Below are 8,953 nucleotides of genomic sequence, written 5' to 3'. Positions count from 1 at the left end.
TTTATAGTCTTATAGTTTGATAATCTAATATAGATTAGTGACGCAGCACAGTTGTTTCTCATGAGACTTTTAAAGATGTATTCTGAATGTCATTGTTTAGGTACTGAGTCAGAAATCACATCTGAATACAGATAGAATGTGCATTTGGTACTCAACTATCAATACCAGTGATAGAGTATGTGGTATTTAATAGTGCATAAACATTTTATAGAGATTTATGTCTCTTCACCCTTTTAAAATGGGCAGAAATGTAACTGACAGAGATCAGTCATAAAATAACAAGCTGAACTTTTGACCGCAGGGCAAACAAAGTTAACTGTAGAACAAGTGGCAGAACAAACTCTAGAACTGTACTCTCTTCAAACTTTCCAGTGCCAACACACACAAAGATGTCCTGAAGCGAGTAAGGTAGATTTAACTAGCATGGCGGAGGTGGCATAGAAATGAGCTCCTTCATGTCCTACAGCCAAGCAGTGTGTTCAGCTACTTAGCAAAATCAGTGTGTGCGCTGGACACTGCAGCCTTCTGTGACACAAAAGCCCTTCAACATTCCTCCCCACGCTTACATGTTGCCAGGAAACAAAGTGTGTGTTTGTGCACGTGGGAGGATGAGAAATAGGGAGGTGAGAGAAAGAAAGAAAGAAAGAAAGAAAGAAAGAAAGAAAGAAGGGTGGTTATGGCAGAATGTTACACATAATGTCCATTTATGGTGTTCTGAGAGAGTCAAGCGCAATAACTGAGAGGTTGCAGTGAATCGTTCAGGGAATGGCAAGAGGTGACAAAGAACTGGTAGGCAGAGAGTGAACATGTTCACCCTTTTTCTCAGGTTATCTTTGTTTTAGTAATAAACTCCACACATGCCAGAGCCCATGGTTGATGAACCTGGCAATAAATAATTCACATTCAGTTGAATAAATAAAAGCATATTAGCCCATCAGTATTGTAACAATAGAGAAGCCATGACATAAGAAGTTTATGCAACTCACTCTGCTTCAGTACAATGAATTGAAAATGAAGCAGTGGCTATAAACCAAGTTTTTTTTTCATACCTAATAACAAAACATTTTTCACATCAAAAGTCATTTCAGAAGGTTATTACTAGGTATAGCATTTCATCTTTAGAACCTGAAAATTGAGGACGTTTGGATGTCTGTGTTTCCAGACATCAAACACGTTGAGCTCAAATCCAAATGTCTTCATTCTACAGCAAAAAAAAAAGAATGAAATAAACCGGTCTCATTTTTCCAATAGTTTTGGAGAGGACTGTATATAATTACATTTATGGCAATTATCAGCCACCCTTATACAGAGAAACATGCATTTTTATTTCATTTTATACAAGAGAGCAAATAAGGGTTTAAGGGCCTTGCTCAGGGGCCCAACAGTGACAACTTCGTGGACCTGAGATTTGAAATCTTCCGATCTGTAGTCCAAAGCCTTAGCCACTGAGCTACCACATCCCTTGGAAGTTTTGAACCCATGGACATCTCCAAATGCTGAGTTTCCTCCTTTGTGTTGTTTTGCCAGGCATTTACTGCAGATGTCTTCAGTTGTTGCTTGTTTGTGGGTCTTTCTGCCTTAAGATTTGTCTTAAGCATTTGAAATGCATGCTCGATTGGGTTGAGACCTGGTGATTGACTTGGCCATTGCAGAATATTCCACTTCTTTACCTTAAAAAACTCCTGGGATGCTCTTGCAGTATGTTTTGGGTCATTGTCCATCTGTACCGTGAAGCGCCGCCGACTTTGCAGCATTCAGTTGAATCTGAGCAGAAATGATATCCCTATACACTTTAGAATTCATCTGGGTGTTTCTGTCTTCTGTCACATCATCAACAAACACTAGTGACCCAGAGCCACTGGAAGCCATGTATGCTTATGCCATCACAATGCCTCCACCATGTTTTACAGAGGAAGTGGTATACTTTGGATCATGAGCTGTTCCAAGCCATCTCCATACTTTCTTTTTGCCATCATTCTGATACATGTTGATCTTAGCTTCATCTGTCAAAATAATACTATTTCAGACTGGGCTGTCTTTTTTAGATGTTTTTTGGAAAAGTCTAACATTTAATTTCTATTTTTGAGGCTGATTAATGGTTTGCACCTTGTGGTGAACTCTCTGTATTAGCTCTCATGAAGTTTTCTCTTTATGGTAGACTTAGATACTGATACACCTACTTCCTGCAGAGTGTTCATCACTTTGGTGGATGTTGTGAAGGGGTTTTTCTTCACCATGGAAAGGATCCTGCGATCATCCACTACTGTAGTACACAAGTAACAGCAGAGAGTCTGCACTTTTAACCGACTCAAATGTAAAAGGTTTACATTTTAATTATATAACTGTATTTTGAATATGTTTTCATAAACAGCTAAAATAACAAACCTTGTGTCAGTGTCCAAATATATATGGACCTAACTGTATCTTTAATATGCCTCAAATATGCATCAAATATCTTAACATAGAGACAAAGTAAAGGCTTATAATAAACCCAATTTTAAAAGTGCTCTTGTTTTGTTTTCACAAGAATGTGTCATACCTAGTAACAGTAAGCCCCACCTCCTCTCTAAAATAAGTTAGGAGCTCCCTGAGATCATTGTTAGAAGCTTAATAAATACGGGTCCAGGTCAGCAATGCTTAAAATGGAGAGGGTTAAATGGGAAGATAATTTATTGAGATCAAATTAGTTTTGATTTACAAAAGTTGTTTTCCCTGTTAAAAACAGAAATTCAGCATCAAAATAACATTTTAATTGTAAAAGGTTTTGGGAAGCAGTTGACAATAAATTATTGTGTATTTACTGTAGTGGCAAACTGTATGACAGTCACAGTAATAGTTACAGCAACTCAGTCTTGTTATAAAATTACATTATTGTGCTATAAAATGTGCAGTATATATTTATATTTACAGTGTAGCCAACATTCGTTCTGTTTGTATGGCTCAGTATAGCAATCAGATTCACAGTAAATTAAAATATGCTGTGAAATTATTGAAAGGATTTTTCATAGAATGAATATAAACCAATTCCAACAAGAAATTCCTCTCTTCAATTAAAACAATATTTCACCTAAAGAAAGAAGACTAATTAACACAGTGCAAACGCCATGCAACAACATGAAGCTAGCTGTTAGCAGGCCATTTGCAACACTTCCTTGCAATGCTGGGAGAGATATTCAGCTTTTTAATAGTGTAAGAGTGGCTGCTGTTTTGTTCTTCTCTGCTTTGACACTGTGTGTACTGCCAGGTTTCAGTGCAGACATCAGCAGGAACCGTTCAATGGAGCTCTGCCAAAAGCTTCCTTAAATCATGACAGCTTCTAATAAAGCCTGCTGTGTGCAGCTTTTGCTCATTCTATAGGCTAAGAATCATGTGTACAAATATACTGCAAGTCAACTAAGCAAACATTATTATATAATTATTGGTACATCTATCGGCAAATTCAAATGCCTCTGAATGCAGTAACACACAACTGCAATGGACTAATAATCAGTTTGATGTGTATTTCTGCTTTGCGCACAATATTCCAGAAATAGCCTTTAGATCCACTGCAGTCCTGACCCGGATGAAACACCTACTAAAAACACACATGAGCCGAATATCAGGGAAACAGAATTAGTACACGATCAGTGCATACAGGGAAATACTCTCTTTAGAATAAATGCTTGATAAGACTGACACTGTGCCTACGTTATGATGCATTTTATTTAAATGTACAAGCTACTTTCAAGAAAACATATTATAACATAATAAACGCTTAAGCTCACTCGTTTTAATGTGACGTCATACAGACATACGCCTTTCTCTCCCAGCACACTCTCACCAGCTCTTCACAGTGAGCCTCAGTGCTTCACTGCACACCCACATGTCATACACTGTCCATCTTGACAGTGAAATCGCCCGTGAAATTTCCTAGGGCTGGGTGAGAGGGGAACCATGTGATTTGTGATTTCACAAACCCTTCTGCTTGGCTCTGCTTGAGACCTCTGAACAGGAGAGAAAAGAAAATTTCCGTCAGGCTAACACCATGGTGTTGTGCAAATGACAAACTCAATCATTCTCCACCGAATGATATTACTTTTCCTCCCATCCCAACACTGTAGACTGTACCGTGTTCAAAGGGTAAAACATGTCTAATGTCAGCATGTATTATACAAGCACAAGTTAACCTAACTCATCTTGTTGTATTAGATTTAAAACAGCGTTTAAATGATCTCAGCCACCCATGGTGATGGAGAGCTGTTTTTCTCATGTTCCTTATAGAGGGCATGTGGGTAATATGTCTTAGACCTGGCTCTAAGAACATTGTGTCCTAGGAGCACTGACCCGGGGCTGACCTGAGGTTACCCAGGCTTATCAGCCACTGATGGGGCCCATGTGTAGGACAGGGGATATGGGTCACATGCAGCTAGCAAACACATTTTGTACAACAGATAGAAGTCACACATCTTCCCAGTGACAGACTACATTTGTAGGGATCAAAATGATTATATTCTATATATTATATTTCTATTTCTATGCTTTATACATTTTTTGCCATACTTAAAATAATCCATAAACAATGATATTGATATATAAGGTATGTGAAAACAAGGTTGAATGATGCACCTAAATCTACAGGATGGAAATTAATGAACCGCATGCATGTGTGCTCATGTTACAGTTTTAACTGTTTTACTAGAGCATGAATAAATCATATTATGTTCACATGATTACGTTAAAAATAAAATGTATTCTTCACTACATTTTTACATTTTTTGATCATCAGTTTTGATCATCATTACAGGAGAAGAAGAAGAAGAAGAAGAAGAAGAAGAAGAAGAAGAAATGAATTCTGCAAGACAACTGAATTAAATTTTCTTCTTTCTGAATTAAAAGTTTCCTACATTTCAGGTGCCAAATGCTACATCAGCACCGGCAGTGTCTGAGACAGCAGAAACAGGTGAGCAGGTATCTTCAGTTCTAAATGCTACAGACAGACCAGCATGATAATGATAGCAATTTATGCTAGCTCAAACCTGTGGAGGTATCAGAATTTCACAACTAAATATTCAATATATATAGGCTCTCCTGAGTGTATAGGTAACACTCAGGAGAGTGTGTGAAGGCAACTTTGCTTGATACCTAACTACTGTATGAAGCTAGAAACATATAAATAAACATGAGCTAGCTAGCTCACTAGCTAATGAAGCTAGCAAATTACTGAAACCCTAACAGCATCTGGTGAAGTGCTAGCTAGATAAACATTGTGTTTCTTTATATACTAGTGGTAATTAAGGTTCTCAGCTTCACAGCTCACACGATTTGTTAACATAATTGTTCAAAAATACATTCCTAAAATATGTTACATTTTTACACAATTAGTTTTGTAGTTGGTAGACATTTGTCATTTGTAAAGTTTTTAAGCAGACCACTGACTGTTCCCTCTTATTTGAGTGATTTTTTTCAACCACTATTTTTTTTGTTGATGTTTTACATGTATGGACAAAATATAAGTGAATTAAAAATTAAGAAATGTCAGTAAAAGGTGTAGGCACGGTGGCTTCGTGGTTAGCACGTTTGCCTCACACCTCCAGGGTCGGGGTTCGATTCCCGCCTCCGCCTTGTGTGTGTGGAGTTTGCATGTTCTCCCCGTGCCTCGGGGGTTTCCTCCGGGTACTCTGGTTTCCTCCCCCGGTCCAAAGACATGCATGGTAGGTTGATTGGCATCTCTGGAAAATTGTCCCTAGTGTGTGATTGCGTGAGTGAATGAGAGTGTGTGTGCCTTGCGATGGGTTGGCACTCCGTCCAGGGTGTATCCTGCCTTGATGCCTGATGACGCCTGAGATAGGCACAGGCTCCCCGTGACCCGAGGTAGTTCGGATAAGCGGTAGAAGATGAGTGAGAGAGAGTAAAAGGTGTAAAGCTAGTTATGTTCGATTATCAGTCTGTGTATGTGCACAGCTTGTTTCAGAGGCAAAGCTTGCCTAATCCAACTAATCCATCAGTGTGTTTGGGAGTGATGCTATCTTTATTTTCCTTTCCATTAATTGGTGTAAATGCCATGCATTTATGCAATTATGAAACACCGCATTAAAAGCAACAAAATAAATATCCAGAACCATTTAAAGTATAGCCATCAAATACAAGCCATATTTATTGTACATATATAACTGGCAAAGACAGTGTTGACACACAAATACTCCTGAGCACTTCATTACAAACTATACTAATACCGTGTAGAGCCCCCCTTTGCTTTGCAAAACAGCCTCAATTTTTTTATGGCTTGGATTCCATAAGATTTAGAAAACATTACTTTGAGAACCTGGTCCATGTTGACATGATTGCATCACAGAATTCTTGCAGATTTTTCATGTGCACTCTTTTGCTCGAACATCCTGTACTACTACATCCCAAATTCTACTGGATTCAGATTTGATGACTGGTAAGCCACTGAAAAACACTGAACTCATTGTCATGCTCATGACAGTGTTCGCTTTGTTATATGGTGTATTATTTTATCGGACGTAGACATTGAAAGCTGGGTAAATTGTGGCAAGCCGGGTATGCACAATATCAGGTATTTGAACGATTAGGGCAATAATTGGCCCAAAATGTGTAGAGAAAATATTCTTCACACCATTAAACCACCTCTACTAAACCAGACTGTTGATCCAAGGCAGGCTGGGTCTATGGATTCATACTGTCATTAAATTCTGACCCTTCCATCACACAGAATCAATAGACCAGGCTATGTTTTTCTACCTTTTATCTGTTCAATTTTGATGATTCTGTACCCACTGCAGTCTCAGCTTTCTGTTCTTGGCTGAAAAAAGCAGAACCTTGATGTGGCCTTCTGCTGTTGTAGCCCTTCTGTCAGCTTGAGCCAGTTTTGCCATTCTCCCTTGCCCTCTCTCATTAACAAGTTGTTTCTGTCCCAGAACTGCTGCTCACTTGATTTTTTTTTTACTTCTTTACCATTCTGTATAAACTCTAGAGGATGTTGTGTTACTTGTGTACACATATTTACAGCTGACAAGTTAATAAAAAATATCATGTCTATTAGTGGTAAGACTTCCAGCAATAATGTGCTAGTTTTGTGATGTGGTAGCTTAGTGATGAAGGTGTTGGACTACTGATTAGAAAGTTGAGAGTTTGAATCCCTGGTCTGCCAAGCTACAGTACCACTGTTGGGCCCCTGCGCAAGGCAATCAAATCTCAGTTGTATAAAATGAGATAAAAATTTTAAGTAATTCTGGATAAGGGTGTCCTCCAAATGCCGTAAAAATAGTTCTAAACTCTAAAATAACTCAAGGTCATACAATATCTTTTATACTGAATCTACTAATACGATATACAACATTATATTTTGTTTCAAAAGATCACATGTCCCAGTGGCCTGACAAAATATATAGCCATAGTCCAGCCACAGATTCACAGGTAAACTTCAAATTCTGCAGTCTTGTGTGTGGGGATGGGCTTTGCACACTATTGAGGTCAAACTAGAGTCAAAGTAGGGAGATATTCAAGCCACCTACATCAGGAAGACTAGTATGAACCAGTTTTGACTTGGAAAATACTGTATACTCATATTACATTATTGAAATCATTCATTATCAAGCTGCAGGTAAAGGGCTGTGCCACTGAGTAAGGTCTTTGTGTGTGATGAAAGGGCAAAATGAGAATTGTATAATCTTTCATATGTCTGTATTTTTATCTCTGACTTCTCAATGTCACATGAACTACATGGTTTTGGGGAAATTTGATTTAAAGGATGAAATGAAGTAAAAGACAAATCGCTACCCTATACATAGACATGTTCCTGGGTTTCATAAACTGTCTGAATGGGGAAGTGGAGTTGTATCACACCCATTCTTTCACTGGTCATTAATTAATTGATTAATGTATAGAGGTGATAAATAATGTTTCACAGAAAACTTCTATTATTATTCATACATATGATACAATCTGAAATATATTCCTGTGACATGTACAGTAATTTTATATTGTTTATTATATGTTTTGAAGCATATATTCTATATTATTTGTTGAGGTGATAATATGGTTAAATAAAAAAGATCTATGTTTCTCATAAAAATCTCATTTGTTATCTAACCTCATATACAATATATAAATATTGATTTGAAAAAAAGAGAAGAAAATAGCATATCAGCCTGCATGTAAACAACAGTTCCATGAGTCAGTTGTGGGCTCTAATTCCCATCTGCACTGGCCACCTGCAAAGCTTCATACATTACGGACTATCTTTCTGTTCTTGTTTATTACAATGCAAGCCGTGAGGGAAATATTTCTCTATCACCTCTCTGACTGAATTATTAACATGCCGTGGTCCTTATGGGTTCACACTTATCTCCTTTCTGCCTACTACAGCTTTTTGAGTGGGGTAATATCTTTCCTGTCCCTGTCTCTCTCCTATTGTCATCTCTCTCCCGTGAGCTGAAATAGAAGAAGGTAAGACAAAAAAGAGGGCAAAATATTTAAGACATATTGACAAATAGGAGTGTGCATGGGTGTGTGAGGATGAGAAACATGCCAGATGTTGAACATTCTGTAATGCTTGTCTGTGGACAGGTTTTAGGGATCAAAGGCAAGACATTCCAAGCACTAGTCAGCGGAGAGACATGAAAACAGAAACAATGATATTTTGCATATAAACAAAGCTATCAGAGGGTTCCAGACTCACAGGGCTTGGTGAATTCTCTCATGTTCCATACCTACTACTCCTGATAATTAACTTGAGGTGTCTTCAAGCAGTGAAATCACCCAAGTGTGCTGGAAACCTGTCCTCCAGGAAATACATGAGCTAAAATATCTAAGCAAACATCTAATCCTCACATCATTATTCCCTCTGACCTCATACCTCTCACAACAGCTTTCAGTTTATCTAAAGGTGTCAAATATTTTCTTGGCAAGGAAAAGAAAAACAGTAGCATCCCTTCTCTTGCCACAACACCAC

This window comes from Tachysurus vachellii, chromosome 18 (genome assembly GCF_030014155.1).
Source record: "Tachysurus vachellii isolate PV-2020 chromosome 18, HZAU_Pvac_v1, whole genome shotgun sequence".
Lineage (NCBI taxonomy): Eukaryota > Metazoa > Chordata > Actinopteri > Siluriformes > Bagridae > Tachysurus > Tachysurus vachellii.
The sequence above is the reverse complement of the archived record's forward strand: the minus strand, read 5'-3'. Positions refer to the sequence as shown.